Source organism: Mixophyes fleayi, chromosome 2 (genome assembly GCF_038048845.1).
Source record: "Mixophyes fleayi isolate aMixFle1 chromosome 2, aMixFle1.hap1, whole genome shotgun sequence".
Lineage (NCBI taxonomy): Eukaryota > Metazoa > Chordata > Amphibia > Anura > Limnodynastidae > Mixophyes > Mixophyes fleayi.
The window spans coordinates 122641982-122660291 of NC_134403.1; the positions used below are offsets into that span (position 1 = coordinate 122641982).

Consider the following 18310-nt stretch of genomic DNA (forward strand, 5'->3'; position numbering starts at 1 on the left):
TGGTCAGCAGAGTTCACCTGGGAAAGATTAAGGTTAGTTTGATTCAGTGCATCAAAAATGACATCACTTCCATTTATATAAGCAGCGAGCACCCTTCCCCAAATCAGTCCCCATCAGTACCATGGCAGGCAGATTATCTAGTACCCCAACATCCCTTATTCCTCTGCCAGATCCCCAATCTAGGTACATTCTGGCTAGGGGAGGGGGGGGGGGGGGGGGGAGACTGCAAAATGTAGGCCCCCCCACTGCTCGCACAGCAATAGTCTTCCCAGGAATAATGTCCCAAGTCTTTCTTAACCACTTGCAGATTGTCTCTGGGGCGTTATTGGGGTCCTTCTGCACACAGGACGGCCGGCACTGGCTTTCCTGCCGGGCCCCCCACAGGAGGAGTTGTTTTCTTCTTTCTGGGGCAAATGACACTGATGTGCCCCACTTCAGCACATGAAAAACACCTGCGGCCAGATGCCAAAACACGTTTTCCCCGCCCCCTGAAAGGTGCAGCAACAGCTGGTTTGGTTGACTGGGAACTCAGGGGTTATCCTCCAGTTTGCATCTCTTTCCACATAGTTTGCCCGGGCGCTCCCCAACACTTCTTTGCTACAGGAGCCATGGTAACTGTGTACTTGTCGCCCAGGCTAGCAGCCGCTTGCGCTGTCTTAGAGTCACGATCCACAACCCATTCCCTCACCCCAGCTGGGCACAGTGTGAGGAACTGCTCCTGGAGAATAAGATCCTTTAGCTTATCACAGTCCCGTACCCGCAATCCCTCAATCCATTTATGCATCATGGATGATAATTGCACAGTCTGGCATAGGTATCAGAGGAACTGCGCCTTGAGTCTGAGAATTTTCGCCGGTAAGCCTCAGGAGTTATGTTAAAATGAAGTAACAAAGCTTTCTTAATTGCGACATCATCGACGTCCACTTCTTGTGGAAGGTCTGTAAACGCTTCTAAAGCTTTCCCTCTCAGTCCAGGGGTTACATAGCTGGCTCATTCACTGGGGTCCAGTTTAAACTGTAGGCAAGTCCTTTCAAATCCCCTAAGGAACGCATCAAGGTCGTCGTCTTTTTCCAACACAGGGAATTGCCTGGGTTTTTTCCTACCTGGACCTCGGTCCACCGATGGGCTGAGTCTGGCGAGCTCCTGCTGGTGTTCGCGTTCAGCTTGTCAGTCTGCCGTTTCCCTGTCTGCAGTGGCTTATCGCTAACTGTGTATAGTAGCAAACAGCCCAGCATCAGCTAGCAGTCGAATGGATAGACAGTTGCGATCCTCACTAGCGTGAACACTTCATCATAAACCTCATCATGTAGTCCTGCATCCAATTTTCACATTCCAAATGACTCTCCTAATGCAATCCATGATTCCAAAGTACATCCGTGCACACTACAACTGCTGCCGCTGGGTTGATACATTAACACAGAAGGGACGCAAGACGACTAAGAATAATTTTACAGAATTGTCTGTGAATCGTTTGTAAGGAGAAACAAAGTATGACAGTCAGCATCCTGTATGAAGAATACCATTCTTGCCGCCACTTACGAACAGAATTGGTATTTTCCAGTGGGGATGGATTAATATTGTGTGATTATGATGATCATGACATCAGTGATGAGAATAATAAGGGTGATGACATGGTCATCAATATAGAAGAAGATGACCACTGTTAGCCAAATGGCCATTAGTAATTTGTAAAATATAAAATCAATGAACTGGACAGAATAGATAGCAGTTTGTTTATTAACATCCAAAATGTTCTCTTTTGTAGGGGCTCAAATGAATCAAGCACTTCAGCCACAAAAGTGGCAGCCCCTGTTGCTAAAGTGCTTGGTTTATTAAACTATGTACATGTCCTTTTTAACATATGCACTATTTTACATTTTGGCATTGGTCTATCAGCTTGTGTAACAACTGACAATTCAGGTGTTAACAGTATTATTAGGTCGCCAATTCACATAGTGAACAGTATGATTAGGTAAACAATTCAAATGTCACAAGTATTATTATAGGGTTAGGGATAGGGCTCTCCAATGTGTTACACATGCTGTCTAACGGGTACCTACTTGATGTATCTTCTATATTCAAAAGGAAAATGTAATTGATGTAGACATCTTCAATGAGGATGATAATGAGGGTGATGATTGGTTACCATTGAGGAAGAAGACCACCACTGTTATCCAAATGTTCATGATTCATTTGTAACATCTCTATCTAACCTCCAGTTGAACAACCATTAACCAAAAAGTTGACTTTAGTGGGGGCACAAACAAATGAAGTGCTTAAGCCAGAAAAGGGAAAGCGTCTGTTGCTAGAGTGCTTGATTTGTCAATATATGTGTATGTCCTTTTCAACACTTTGGTGGGTGTCCCCAAGGACAACGCCACCTGGGTGGGTGGGTGTTCCCAAGGACAACGCCATGTAGCACGATTTTGACTATTCCACCTTTCCCCAAGAATGTCTGAAGCCTGCATTGTAGTACATTCTTGCATTAAAATTCCCTATTTTGGGGGATTTTTGTAACTCAGCCAGTGCTGCCAACTGTCAACTTGCTGCTGGTTGGGTTACCAATATGCCAAATTCTGTCTCTTCATTTCTTTCATTTCTAAGAATGCAGACTTTCAAATTCAATTGCATTGTCTGGTGAAGACAGATGTTTGCCAACCAAATCTGCATGAATGTGAGTTATACATACTCTGGGAAGGCCAAATATTGCACAATTTGAACTGTCTGGTTTACATATTTTTTACACTTCACTAATATATATATGTATTATTTATACATTCCATATTTATAAACATGACATATTTCCTATACTTGCAAATATATGTGAGTGACGATTCCCCTTGTTTGATTAACAAGGGCAGAATTGCAGCACATACTAATTTCTATTCAGCTAGATCTACCTTACTCATAGCATGAAAAGCAAATATAGTCAAACAAGGTGTTTGAAAGCTCTGCTCTTGGCTCCCGATGTACCCAACAATAAGTGCACAGTAAATAAAAGATGAAGGTGCAGGTCACCTTTGTCTATTTAGTTTTCTCAATGTCTAACTGTATTAATTCTACCACTGTTCATCCAATGAATGCTACTGTTTCTGTAGCATAAGTGTCTATGACAGATGCTGTGTTACATTCCAAATTCATTGCATGCCTAGTCTTTGAAGCATCTAAGTTTATTTATATAGCAGCATCAAATTATGTTGCACATTACAACTGGGTATCTATGTACTTCTCTAGCTTCTCAAATAAATCTCTACTAGTGTGTATAGTCTTAATTTTTATTATGGGTGCAGTTCAACTTCATCTATTTAGTTTTATTAATGTCTAACTGTATTAATTCTACCACTGTCCATCCACTGAACGCTGCCTGTTTCTGGAGCATTAGTGTGTCACAGTAGGACTGCAGGAGGTGCTACCGATGGGTATTGACACAACTAAACAAGGAGGCGCAGAAACCAACACACTCCCTGTATTCACCGGGAACCCCCACAAGGAGGTATGGACCTGGCTGCGTGAGGTGCACAGGTCGTGGTTCTCCAAGTTAGTCACCAGTGCAGTAGTGTGGAACAGGAATAGTCGAATGGTCCGGGTCAGAAGCCAAACAGGAGCGAAGTAGCCAAGGATAATGCAGAGAATGGTCAGAGGGAAGCCAGAGGTCAGATCCAAATAGACAAGAGAGTAGATAGGGAGAGGGATAACACGAGAGAGTAGTCCGGAGATCAAGCAAAAGGTAAGAGCCAAAACACAATGCTAGAACATGAACAAAAGGCTGGAGCTGGTGAACCAATACTCTGGCGCCAGATACAGCCAGAAGGAGGTTTAAACAGAGGGAAGTACTCCTTGATTGGTGCTGCAGTTTTCGGAGGTCAAAACGCAATCAACCACAAAGAAGGTCAAGATTCTCTAGTCACTATGCGATGAAATGCGAAGCTCTGCGCATGCGTACGCAGCGTAGCTACCGGACCCAGGAAGAGCAACCCGTCACTAGGCAGTGGGGAGCCGTCAGTGAGAACAGACAGGCGTCCTTCCCTGACACCTAGGAGAACTGCGGGAACGGCGCCTGAAAGTGTCTAAGATGGATGCTCTGTTAGATTCTTTCTTGATTATAAAGCAGATCAGAGAGTGGAAAGGTATCATAAAAGTAATCCCCTTGTCCCCTTGTTTATTCATGGGTTCTCCGTTAAGCAATTCTACAATTGAGAAAATCATATTTTTCATATGCAATTACTAATTTGATGTATGTTTCCACAGCTTCTGTCTTCAACAGTGTAGTGAATGAATCCCGTTTTTTGAGTGGCTTCTAAAACATTACTCTCTCCGATTAGGACTTCATCTACAGCACACTCCTGTCAGATTTGGAAGCATTTTATCTGGGACTCCAATTGCTGTTTACAGTCCTGAATCATCTGGATCTTCTTCTACAGATCAGTTTTTGTAGACTGAGCTTGGTCTATGATGTCAACGAAGAATACATCCTGTGAGAAATTAAGCTCTCACTCCACAAGTTAGCTAAATGTAGTTTCTTCTCTGGGTAAGCAATACACTTCATTTAACTTTGATAAGCAAAGCTGTGTTTTGGAACAAAGAATTCCTCTGTCAGAGTATTTTGGTTTTTTTGACCACCATAATTATTTTCTTTCCATGTAAAACAACATTTTATCTGCATCAAAGAGTAAGTGCTCAATGCCAAAGAGTGACAGTTGTATAGTTTCAGAAGTGTTAATGAAAGTGTTAATGAAATCATTTTTGGCCTAGTTGATTTCTAAAAGACATAATGCATGTTCCTTCTTTCCTTAATCACATCACGGAAGATTAATGAAGGTACTTATGATCTCTAAAGTGTGTCACGATCTGCCCTCAGCTTATGCATTACATGCTGTTTTGCATGGCAGCTCCTGCCCTTTGTGTCCTATTATTGTATTGTATTGCAGCAGTACCTCTGATTACCAGAGGTGCTGCTATTATGCCTTTCTTGTTTGCCTTAGGGGTTAACTTGTTCACCAATTATCCCATGCACCTGGGTGTGGTTTTCCCTTTATATACCTGTCACTCCCAGCACACAGGGCTGGTTATTGTTGTCCCATCCTGTGATGTCCTTTCCTGTTGTCCAATCCTGATGTCATTTCCTGTTGTCCTTACCTGATTGTTTCTGGACATTCATGCTACTTTCTGCATCAGCTGGAACCTGGTATTTTTCACTGCTCCTTATTACCTGTTGTTAATACCTACCCTCTGCTACCCTGCATTAACCGTTTACCTGGTTGTTTCTGGACATTCATGCTACTTTCTGCATCAGCTGGAACCTGGTATTTATCACTGCTCCTTACTACCTGTTGTTAATACCTCTCTGCAAATAAACACAGAGTGTTTTCACCAAATTTGTGACTCCTAGCTGTACTTCTGTTTGAGATCCGTGACAAGTGCTTTTTTGCATGGCTACCAAATCATCTATTGTATCCCCTAGTCTAGGGAGTGTATCTTATTAAACTGCCATATATTTGTGACACTGCTCTGTCACTAATTTTAGCCAACCGGATCACTGCAGATTTTGGGCAAAATTGGTGAAAATTGAGATAGTTGTAAAAGAATCATTAGAAAAAAAGACTGGAAACGACTGGAGATTAATGTTAATGTTAGAAATAATATTGGCACAAAAACAGATCAAATTGACCTTATTTTATCTATTTCTCACAATTTGCAATTAAATTCAGATCCAAAACCAAAATCTTTTGCATTTATTCAACAAGACTGTTAGCAAAATCGAAACACAAAGTCAGTTTAGTACAGACACTGGTTTGGAAACAAACATGAGAGTCAGCGTACATCTCTAGTAAACGTATTTGGAAGATGAACTCTATTAGCCTGTGTGTACAGTCATCTTCCAATCATAGTTACAGCCCCCCACCTGTTGCAGAAGTTATGTGGCCACTCAGAGCCAACACAAAATGAAAAGCTCTCAAACAAGTTCATCTTGTCAACCACTGGATGAAGCGGAAGGATCACAATGTGTAGCGGTTAGCTTTAATACAGTTACGTATGAAGAAAAACAGAAAGCAGTGCTGAAGGCAACAGGGGAATGGGCATGTGGGGCAAACAAAATAGTCAAAAATATAGCTAACAGTGTGTAGACGAAGACCGTCTCAAACACTAAGGGGTAAATTTATCAAGCTGCTGGTTTGAAAAAGTGGAGATGTTGCCTATAGCAACCAATCGTATTCTAGTTATCATTTTTAATCTGATTGGTTGCTATAAGCAACATCTCCACTTTTTAAAACCTGCAGCTTGATAGAGTTTCCCTTAAGTGAACCAAATAAGCATGACAGATAAAGTTAAGACATTACAAGGGATGCAATTCAAAAGCATATTAGGAAATTAAGTCATAACAGTGTCAGCCTGGGATTATGACGGAAAGTTTTTATGAGAAGGTTAAATGACAAATTGATCTTAGTACTCCTATTGATATTACAATGACTTTCCGAAGCATCACAAAGTGTTCCACAAACAGATTGGTATAGAACAAGAGAATGCAAAGGACCTGGCAGCAGCGTCGGACTGGCCCAGCGGGCTACCGGTAAAATCACCGATAGGCCCGGCTACCTTATGACCACACCCCCTTTTAGATATGGGCGGAGCTTACCTGGAGGCCCGTTGTTCTCGCAGTCCTCTCCGGCGTCCCCGCTGCTGCAGATGACTGGCTGTCACTGACAGCCAGTCATCTTTCAAATGTGATCGCAGCTGCGATCATGTGACCCGCCCCCTCACCCTGTCAGCTGATGTTCCCGCGCCGCTGAAGGGAGAAGAGCAGAGAGGCTGCCGCAATCAACTTTTGGGTAAGTATACTGGTTCTAGTGTGACCATCTCATTGTTATTGCTGAGCCTATTTCTTTTTTTAAAAAATATGTCTGTGCAGGTCCCTCTTTTCTCGAGATTAACCAAGTAAGCAGTATAGTTCCTCTTTTTCTGTAAAGTAAATGCAATTTGTATTATCTATTCATATTTCCAGGGCTTTATAAGCTAATATGTTTTGCCTAGAACCATTTCAAGTAGAAACCATGAATTATAACGAAGGTCAGTGAACATATCTTTATGCTAATTGTAGCTCACTAATGCTCACCTACACTGTACCATGATAGGGTTTGGTGCATCTGTTCTGCAGCAAGGTGTCCACAGAAAATTATTTTAGAATTTTAGCAACTATGCATTAACAATTAATATGTCATCATAGACTAATACTTCAGTAACTACCTATATAATTCTAGACCAGAAAATGCTTACTTTCTTCTTTAAACTATCTCTTCCATTTTTAAGTTGTTAAATTGACAATAAATTATGACAATTATATGAGTGTAAGAAGTAGGTATTCTAGTAGTTTAAAGTTAAACTAATCTAGGAGTGGAATGGAAAGCCAAACTATAGGGAGAGGGTGATGGGACCTTTAATGCCGAGTTGGTTTGGGTCTATAATTGAATGTGGGGCTGAGTGTGGAGGCTATCTATTAAATGTGAATATTAATTATATAATGCTAGGAATGGTGGTGGGAAATGGATGTATTAAACGTAAATGCTAATAATTTTTTGCTGGGACTGTTTGGAGGGAGGGTAATAGGTTTATTTATTAAATGGGAATACCATTAATTTAATGTTGAGGTTGGTTGGAGGGAAATAGATCTATTCATCAAATGTGAGCACTATTACTTTAATGTTGAGGCTGGAGAGAGGCCTAATTATTAAATGTGGGTGCTGTTTATTTAATGGCAGGGATGGTTTACGCTTCTAAATGTACCCATTATTTTTTCCAAATAGGGCCCTCAACATTCCAGGACCCAGACAAGCCGCAACTAAAGAAACCAGCAGCCACAGGTGGTAAAAGTGACAACAACAGGTAGGACAGTCTGTCAAATGATCTGAGCTTAGTGCAGGCTTGGCTAACTTGTGCTACTCCAGGTGTTGTGAAACTATATGTCCTAGCAGACCCTTCCAGCAATAAGCTGCTATATATTGGCAAAGCATGCTGGGGCTTGTAGTTTCACAACACCTGGAGTGCCACAGGTTAGCCAATCCTGGTCTAGTGGGACAATCCTGATTTTTGGTGACTGTTCTGCCCAATCTAAGGGGCAGGTCAACAATGTGTATTTTTTATACACACTGCATTCTTTATATACTGCACTAAGGTGCTAGATATCCTTCGTGGACTAACCACTCCCCCTCTAGTGTCTGGTCCCGCCTCTGATGGCTGACCACACCCCCTTTGGTGGGCCCCTAGTGTTGCATTCCCCGGTGGGCCCTTCATGCCCCAGTCCGACACTGCCTGGCGGTATGAATAGGCTGCTTAAAAAAGGAACTGTCGAAGTCGTATAATTGAATGAAAATATATTAATATTGTTTTACCGTGCGACTGCGATCAGTACGCCACGTGTTATGACGCGATTGCACGATAAAAACGCACGCATACACTCGCACTCTCACATTCATTTATTTAAATATTTCATATTTATAATGGTTCCATTCCACAGTCGTTTATGAGCAGATGTTATTTGGTTTATAGTTATACAATATAAGGTTATATGTACACTTTAGTGATATTTTAAGTTCAGGTCACGGGAAGTATGTCATGTTTAGTATCATTCTAATGCCCAATTTATTCGCAGACATCCGGTGCAAGCGCCAAACACAACGCACATTGCGCATGGTAGTTATAGATTGTAGAGAATAAATGATTAGAATGATATTGTCTCTGTTGTGTAAATAGACTAATTTAAACTGGATTCTGGGCTGGAAAATTGGAGTCATCATCTGGAGAGCAGACCCCCACACTTGGAATGTTCACCCCCACCCTTGGAGGGGGTTGTTTGAACTGGCCTATGACCTGCATTACACTGGACCCTCTTGAAGCCTGAACCTATGGAAGCAAGCCAACTCATCTGTATTGTTTTCACTGTATCACTAAGTTTATATACAGCTCCCTGGAACCAGAAAAAAAAGTCATCTCTGACCACAGTCTGAAGTACTGTAGCTGGTACCAGCGGAGCGCAGCGGGCGCGGCATATGAATGTATGTATAATATATCGGCTGTACTGTACTTTATTTATTGAACTGCTAAACTTTTGCTTTTGCTAAATAAATTGCTTGTGCTTCGGAACCACACAAATCGCTTAGACAATGCTTATTGAAAAACTATGGAAATACTTTAATAGAACACATTCAGACTGGGTTACAGTTGGGTATTGAGCCCTGTTTTTTAATTATTTTCTTTAAATAACCTTGTAGAAGGCCTGGAAAGTAGAGGTGTATATATTTTGCAGATAACACTTAACTATTTAGTGTTATTAACACAGAAGTGGATACAGAGTGCTATAGAATGATTTAGACAAATTAGAAGATTGGGCAGGGAACGGACAATGACATTTAAGACAGCAATGTAAGGTTATGCCATGGTAACAATTATGCTACTTACACATTAAACGGGATACAGTTTGAAAATTCAAGATTATTTTTTTCCCCTAGCAATACCAGAGGGCAGTAAGCTACAAAACTTAACTTCGTGTCAGACAGCTGCTGTAAAGGCTAATAAAATCCTGAAATTAATAAAATAGGCACAAGTGTACATAACGCAAAAATAGTTTTACACTGCATCAGTTACTGGGCAAACATTTTGAATATGGGGAACAGTTTTGGCCACCTGTTCACGAAAAAGGACAAAAGAGGACTTAATAGCTTTGAGCAGTGGACAAACCTTATTATGGGAAATGGAGGTTACATTCTAAAAGATTACATTAGACAGTAGCTCTATACAAACATTGTTCTTAAGAGTTTTACATAAAAACTTGACAAAAGGACAAGGGAACAACCATTTTGACTGGAGAAAAATAGGTTCACCTTCAGCAAAAAAAGGGTTTCTTCATTGCTAGGGTAGACAGATTGGAAATCTCTACCAAAAGGAGGTGGTGCTGGGGTATTCCAACCCATTTTTAATTCCACTTAAGGAAGATTTTCACACAAGAAATAGTATGACTAGCTATAACTATTAGATGGTATTAGTAGGGTAATGGAGACAGAAATGTGATCATATATAGGTCAGGAAAGGATTGGGTTTTTTTGTACTCCCAATAGTATGGCCTGTACCTGCAATGGTGGGGTTTCCTTTTCCATATTCTGGTTTAACACCGCTAAGTTGAAGGACTTTTGCTTTCTTTCAACTTTACAATGTAACCCAAGTAACAATTGTGCACTTTTATGAAGTGTTAATGTCACAAAGACAATCATTCTTTATGTGTGCATGATGGGCTTCAGTTTTAACACCAGTTTGGAGATCATATTGAATACAAAAGGAGTGGTGATTACTCTTTCCAGGTTCATAAAATAAATAAAATAATAGCTAAATCAGGGTCAAACAAGAATTACATTGAAAGAAAACCAAAGACTTTCAGTGTATTGGAGGTATCCTCACAAAGCAGCAGGCAGTACCTAGCTCTGATTTTATCTCTGTACCTTGAAGTAAACAAGGCCAATGAATGTGCAAAAGCATTTGAGTAGACAGACGGATAACATGAAATTCTGAAAAGGAATTACAATTTCCCCTGGACATAAAAATCTCAAACGGCACAAAATAAAGAAACAATGTAATTTTTAAAATTACAATTTTAAGAAATATGCCCAACCTGACTGCTGGGGGGAAAAAAACAAAAAACAAACAAACACTTTACTAGACGGATATTTCATTTTTAATTTTAATACATATTTTATCCTTTCGCTTACTCATTGGGTTTATTTTTCTTATATGTGTGTTTGCCTGCGAGGAGTCTTGCCGTAATTGCCCAGAAGCGCTACTATGGAATCATTGTACATTCTGTCTTGCAAGTATAAATTTATTTTGGTTTTTTTAGGCTTCTACCTCCCCAACCCCCTTCCACACCCCACTTCACCACAAAAAAAGCTTTAAATTGTTTCCCACATCAATGACAGGTGATCGGGACATTCCTCCAATTTCCTGTACCATGTAGCTGAACTGCACCCAGAAGATAATACACTGTGGTGCGTGTTGCTTTGGGATGCCAGGAAACAGTTTACACATTTTTTTTATTTTTAAGAGGAGAAAGTATATAAAATGTATTTAATTTATTCGATATCTGAGAGAGCACACAATGCTATCTACTTTCCTCATGGAAAGCACCCAGACCATTTGCGATTTGTAGAGATCTGGGAATGGAGGATAATAAAATATCAAGACGTGTGCCAATTATAAGAATCTTCTTGCATGCAATAATTGGGAGAGAAAAAACTTCCGGAATTTACTGTGAATGGTTTTAAATCTGTATTCATGTACTTTAAAGTCCAATATCTAGGAACTGAGAGAAAGGAAGTCTTTTAAAGGAACCCGTTTTTTTATTCCATAATTTATATGTTTCTGAAAATAAGTGCCAAAAATAATATAAAACATGATATATATATTTATATTAGAGATGCTCACTGACCCCCGTTTTTAGGTTTTGCCAAACCGTCATTGCGTGTTTTGGTTTTGTTTGGTTTTTTGAAAGAAATACCATTTTTTTGGTCTAAAATAACCTAATTTAGTGCTCCACTAGTTTCTTGGATAGGTGAGGTAATTCTAAAGCTAATTAAGAAAAAAAAACAGTTTAATCCCTGGTAGGCCGTCCTCAATGCGAACACTTGCCTGCAAATTATACAGACAAACCTGGTTGTCTACCGCCTCCATCTTTGATTATTGGCAATGTAGCCATCGTCTTTGGGTGTATATTACACCCTCCGCTTGTAGTTGAATAGAAAAAAAAAGCAGCCTGCATAGACTGTGGAATTAGAAAGTAAAAATAAATGGACCAAGGTAGTTTGGTATCTGTCTGCATCAGACCCTCTCTCCACTAGGCGTAAAATAGAAAATTATTTAGCCGTTATAGAGTCTAGAATATAAATAGAAATTGAGAAAGGCAATTTGGTATCTGTCTGCATCATAATCATCAACATCATCATTAGTGCCCTCGTCGCCTGCACAAATCTCCCCCTCATCCTCTTCTAATTCAAAAGCGGCATCCTCAATTGGTGTATCACCGACTACACTCGGGCTGTTAAGGCACACATCAGTAGAACTGCTGAAAGGAACCTTCTTTATGGGTACACTGTCACTAACAGAATGCTCATGATTACACATACCACTGGTGGATGGACTCTCCACAGGGATTGGTGTCATTTCTGATTCAGAGCATACATTATCCTCTAATGCCTTACTGTTTTCATGCAGCTCGGCTTTCACGCGTAACAGTACTTGTGCACCACTTTTAGACTCCAACTTACTTGGTTTTGCTTTGTCACAAGTGTCCGTACAAGAAGAAGGCTCAGTAACATTTTTTGATCTTCCACTAATAGAGAAAGGTGAAGGCTTCATCCTTTCTTTGCCACTGCATGTGTAGAATGGCAGGTTGGCATTTATTTATTTTTTTTATCGGCAGTAACTTTTTCTCAGTTACACTTTTTCCCTTCAACACAGTAATTTTTTTTTTGGTGTGTGTTTTTTTGACTGATTTCAAAAGACTGTGTAGTTTGACATCGCCTTTCCCAGATGACGTACTGGGAACACTACCATCAGGACTGGTGACAGAACCTGGTTGCTCATTCTGCTCATATGTGGACTGCGTTGAATCCATTATGAGCCCAAAGCACTTGTAGTGCTACAAATTGTTTTAGATACTGCTGAAAAATAGGACTTTTGACAGCAAGAAATATTAATGCAAAAGAATGGTGGACACCCCAAAGCACTTGTAGTGCCAAATATAGCCTGTGACTACACCCTGCTCTCTCCCTCTGTCAAATGGCGATGGATTGCTGTGGAGGCAGGTATTTATAATTTTCAAATATCGCGAGAACCGAGCCCAGACGACGTCACGATGATGTTCGGCCTCGATTTGGAATCCGAGCCTGCTCGGCTTGGTACTCGGATAGGCAAAGTTCGGGTGGGTTCGGTTCTCGGGGAACCGAGCCCGCCCATCTCTAATTATATATATATATATATATATATATATATATATATATATATATATATATATATATACACATATATATATATATATATATATACACATATATATATATATATATACACATATATATATATATATATATATACACACATATACACATATATATATATATATACATATATATATATATACACATATACATACACATATATATACATACACACACATACATACATACATACGTATTATTTCCTGATTGCAAGTGCACTCAGCAAAGTGAGCAGTCAGTTCTTGTAGTAGATGTGTGGAAAAATGGCCATGCATAATCTGAGTAACTTTGACAAGGGCCAAATTGTGATTGCTAATGGCTACACAACTGGGTCAGATAATTTCCAAAACAGCAGGTCTTGTGGAATGTTCCTTTCATATGCAGTGGTTAGTACATTCTAAAAGTACTCCAAGAAAGGACAACCAGTGAACTGGCGACAGGGTCATGGGCACCCAATATTCATTGATGTGTGTGGGGGGTGCGAAGGCTAGTCAGTCTGGTCCAATCCCACAGAGTAGCAACTGTGGTAGAAATTGCTGAAAAAGTTAATGCTGGCTATAATAGATAGGTGTCCCTTTGCATAGAGATGGGACATTCTTCGTTTCTATTCACATGCATATGCAGAGCTTGGTATTCCGTCGCATAGCTAAAATAGACGTTCTCCAGTTTCGATCCAGATGCTTGCCCAGGGCATCGCTTTCTGTCGCATAGCGACAAGAAACACTGTCTTCCTGTCTAGCAGTTGGTTGCGATCCTCCTTCTCCGCCGCTGATCTCCTGCAGCACCTTAGACGACGTATTGATCAACAGGAGGTTAATTAGAGGCAACTACTGCAGTGTTCGCAGGGATTAGCTACACGTCTGGATACCGTTCAGAAACTGACTCCTCCATGAGTACCTGCTATGCCCACAACGCCTGTTGCCAGCACATCTTCTTCAGTTACTCCCAATTCTGCTAATGGGATTCGCATTCCACCTCCTGACAAATTTGGTGGTGATCCAAAGAGATGCAGATGGTTTCTCAACCAGTGTGCCATCCAATTCCAACTATCACCTGGAAATTTTTCTTCAGAATGAGCCAATGTGGCATACATTATTTCACTGCTCACAGATCAAGCTCTTGCATCTCCTCTCTGGGAGCGCAACGACCTCCTGTTGCAGAATTCCTCTTCCTTTATCGAGACCTTCAGAAAAGTGTTCGATGAGCCTCTGCAGCATCCAGTATTCTAAAGTTAAGTCGGGGAAGCCTCCCCGTGGGCCAGTACGCTGTTCAGTTAAGGACTCTTGCCTCAGAACTAAAATGGAACAATGAGGCAATTGTAGCAACTTTCTGGCAAGAGCTGGCAGATTGCATAAAGGATAAATTGCCATCTAGGGATTTACCTGCCAACCTTGATGACCTCATCTCTTTATGCGCCAAGGTCAACATCCGAATTTTGGAATGGAGCAGTCTCACCGGGCTACTCCACGCTTGGCTCTCACCTTTCAAAACCCAGCTATTCCTCCTGAGGAGTCCATACAAATCGGGCATTCTCATCTGACATTTGAGAAGCGGGAAAGAAGGTTTAAGAACCATCTATGTTTCTATTGCGCTGACTCAACTCACATTCTGTCTCAGTGCCCCAAGAGACTGGGAAATGCAAGGTCCTAGTCAGTGCCGGGAAGACCGGTCTAGGGCTGAGAACGTCTTCTCCCTGTTCTCAGGATAAAACTGATATTTTTGATGCATATCATCATTCATTCTTCCAAGGGCCCAGTCTCCCTCTAGGCCTTCGTGGACTTAGGTGCGGCAGGGAACTTTATTTCCACACCCTTACCGGCCAACCTTCAACTTGCCGCCATACTCAATTGGCCACAAGCCTTGGGTCTCAAGGCGATTCAACGTTTTATTGGGTTCGCCAATTATTATCAGCATTTTATCCAAGATTTCTCCTCTCTCATCTCCCGAATAACTGCTCTTACCCACAAGAAGGCATCCAAATCATGATCGCCTTCCAGTCTTTAAAAAGGGCATTCTCCTCTGCCCTTATTTTGCAACAGCCTGATCTGCCTCGGCCTTTCTGTAATACCCCGCGTGGTGTTATTTAAAATAATAAGTTGAAATTGCACCTTACCAGTATTAGATAGTTCTCTTTCTGGTTTTAACACTTCAGATTTTCTATGCACCAGAGAGGTAAGGAGATTTATCCAGAGATTTAAAATGACACAAGTGTATTCTGAACTTTCTTTTATTATTATTAATTATTCTGATATTTATTTTAGAAGCACACAATTATTTTTAAACAATATCTTGTCACATTAAAACTATTTACAATTGGCAAACCTATAAAATTCACCATACTAATAACACTGACATATCTAATACTAATATATAACTTAATTTCTCAATACAACTTTAAGACCCACATCATATATTTCGATAATTATTTGTAGAAGTGGTGCACGTGGTTGGGGCCCATAAATTTATTTTTCACTCCAAATAAACTGAATTACACAGTCTCTGTTGTGTGTATTCATAGATCTCTCTACTTTCTCTCCTCTCACACTGTCCTCAGTACATAGGCACAGTCTCTGTTGTGTGTATTCACAGATATCTCTACTTCATAGTGATTTTCAGCACTTTACTTTTTACTCACGCCTCTCTTTTTCTTCTTCCATTTTGTTCACTTCTTCTCTTACACTTTCTTCACTTTTAATCTGCTTATATATCGCTTTGTCCGGTTTTCATTCTGTCCCTATTTTTCTCTCTCAGTCTATCCAGGCACAGGAATCTCTCTCAGCGGTCCGGAGTATCACACTCCTCTCTCACTGTCACCCCCGGCAACCACCAACCACTCCCCACTGTCACCCCCGGCAACCACCAACCACTCCCAACTGTCACTTTCCTCAAGAAATCTTTTTTTTTTTTTTAAATCTTTATAAACACTTATAACAAGTAACACATGTAACCACATCTAAACAGGAAGGTACATGAACATATATTTACATATAGATACACCCCAGAGTACTCAAGTTTTGGGGTATCACATTTCTTCGTTGAGGTTGATGGTTCCTCCATTGGTATTAAAGCCATTCTTTCACAGAGAGATTCTAATGGGAAGTTTCATCTTTGCGGCTTTTGTTCCAGAACATTTTTCAATAGTGAACTAAACTACAGCATCAGGGATAAAGAGTTATTGGCCATTAAGACTGCCTAAGAGAAGTAGAGACACTTGTTAGAGGGGGCTGAGCACGCTGTACACGGACCATAAGAATTTAACTTATCTGCAAACAGCTCAATGTTTGAACCCGCACCAGGCTTGCTGATCCTTGTTTTTTGCCAGCTTTAACCTCATTTTAACCTTTCGACCTGGGGTTAAGAATACTAGAGCTGATGCTCTTTCCCGTTCGTTTGATAACGATATCCAACCCCCTCCCACCCCCAGAACTATCTTGGATCCTGCCAGTATTGTGGCCCTCACTAGAACCTCGTCCAAAGTTCCCCCTATTGGCCGTTCTTTTTTTGCTCCGAAGCTTCGCCTCAAGGCTCTCAAGTGGGCCCATGATTCTCTGTTTGCCGGTCATGCTGGTTTCAAGAATACCCTGTCGCTAATCTCTAGGAATGATTGGTGGCCCTCTATCCAGGCAGACGTGCAAGCCTATGTTTCTGCCTGTGGAGTCTGTGCCAGACATAAGACACCTAGGCAATCTCCATCAGGACCCCTGGTGCCACTCCCTATTCCAGGGACTATGGACTTTGTCACTGACCTACCAGCTAGTCATGGATTCGATACAATCTGCATAATAGTGGAAACATTTTCCAAACTGGCTCATTTCATTCCTCTGTTCAGCCTCTGTTCTTGCCAATCTTTTCATCTAAGAGATTTTCCGTCTTCATGGTTGTCCCTGGTATATAATCTCGGATAGAGGAGGTCAGTTTGTTTTCAAGTTCTGGAGATCATTTTGCAAAGAGTTGGGTGTCTGTCTAAAATTCTCATCAGGCTACCATCCCCAGACAAGTGGTCTTACCTATGGGCTCCACCCCCTCCTACCTGAACTTTCTCAACCTGGTTCAGCTCTCCCGGTCATGCAAAATCTCATTCAGGATTTCTTCCGAATATGGTCTCAAGCTAGACCCAAGTTATTGGAATCCTCCCAACGCTTCATGTCCAGTGCTAATCGTCGCCGTAGACCGGTTCCTACCGTTCAAGTTGGGGACAGAGTGTGGTTGTCCACATGGAATTTGAAACTTCGAGTTTCCACCATGAAGCTCACTCCTCGTTATATTGGACCTTTTCAAATCACTCAAGTCTTTAATCCAGTCACCTTCAGACTTCACCTTCCTCCGTCACTTAAGATATATAACGTCTTTCAAATTTCTTTGCTAATCTCGCTAATGCTAGACAGATTTGGGAAGAGACCTGCTCCCCTGTCTCCAGTGAACACATACCATGGGGAGGAGTATGAGGTCAATCAAATTTTGGATTTCCGGATTTCCAGGGGTCACCACCAATATCTCATCGACTGGAAGGGTTATGGTCCAGAGGAGAGGTCTTGAGTCGATGTGCAAGAGATTCATGCCCCTCGCTTATTGGCCAAGTTTAAGAAGGATAGGGAAGCGACCTTACAAGCCTTGCCTAAGAAGAGAGGAGAGCGTACTGTCAGGTGCCATCCTGCTTCTGCCTCTAGACGGGTGCCTGCCCCCTTGCGATGCCCGCGTCCCATTGCATAGCGACCGGACATTCTCCGTTTCTATTCGCATGCATACGCAGAGCTTGGTATTCCGTCGCATAGCGACAAGAGGCGTTCTCCAGTTCCAATTTGCACGCATGCGCAGGGCATAATGACAAGAAACAATCTCTTCCTGTCTAGCAGTTGGTTGCGTTTAAGGTGATGACTTGGCCTCCAAATTTCCCTGATCTCCATCCGTTCGAGCATCTGTGGGATGTGCAGGACAAACAAGTCTGAGCCATGAAGGCCCCACCTTGCAACTTATAGGACTTAAGTATCTCTAATGTCCTGGTGCCAAATACCACAGGATACCATCAGAGGTCTTGTGAAGTCCATGCCTCGATGGGTCAGCGTTATTTTGGTGGCATGAACAGGACCTACATAATATCAAGGAGGTGACTTTAATGTTGTGGCTGATTCATGTATATCACAGACATAAAAATATACAAAACAAACAGTCTACCCTACTGTGTTCAGAGAGCAAGAGTTTGGAAATTATTACAAACTCAGCAGGTAATACAAATTCAGCAGGTCAATATAATATCAATCTCAATGGAATCAGCATAT

General features: G+C 41.2%; 1 protein-coding gene across 2 annotated transcripts in view; it reads right to left on the reverse strand.

Moving 5' to 3' along the window:
* The window catches only part of ABCC4 (ATP binding cassette subfamily C member 4 (PEL blood group)), a 256495-nt gene that overhangs the window by 188352 nt on the left and 49833 nt on the right, over positions 1–18310 (reverse strand). The window lies entirely within an intron of this gene.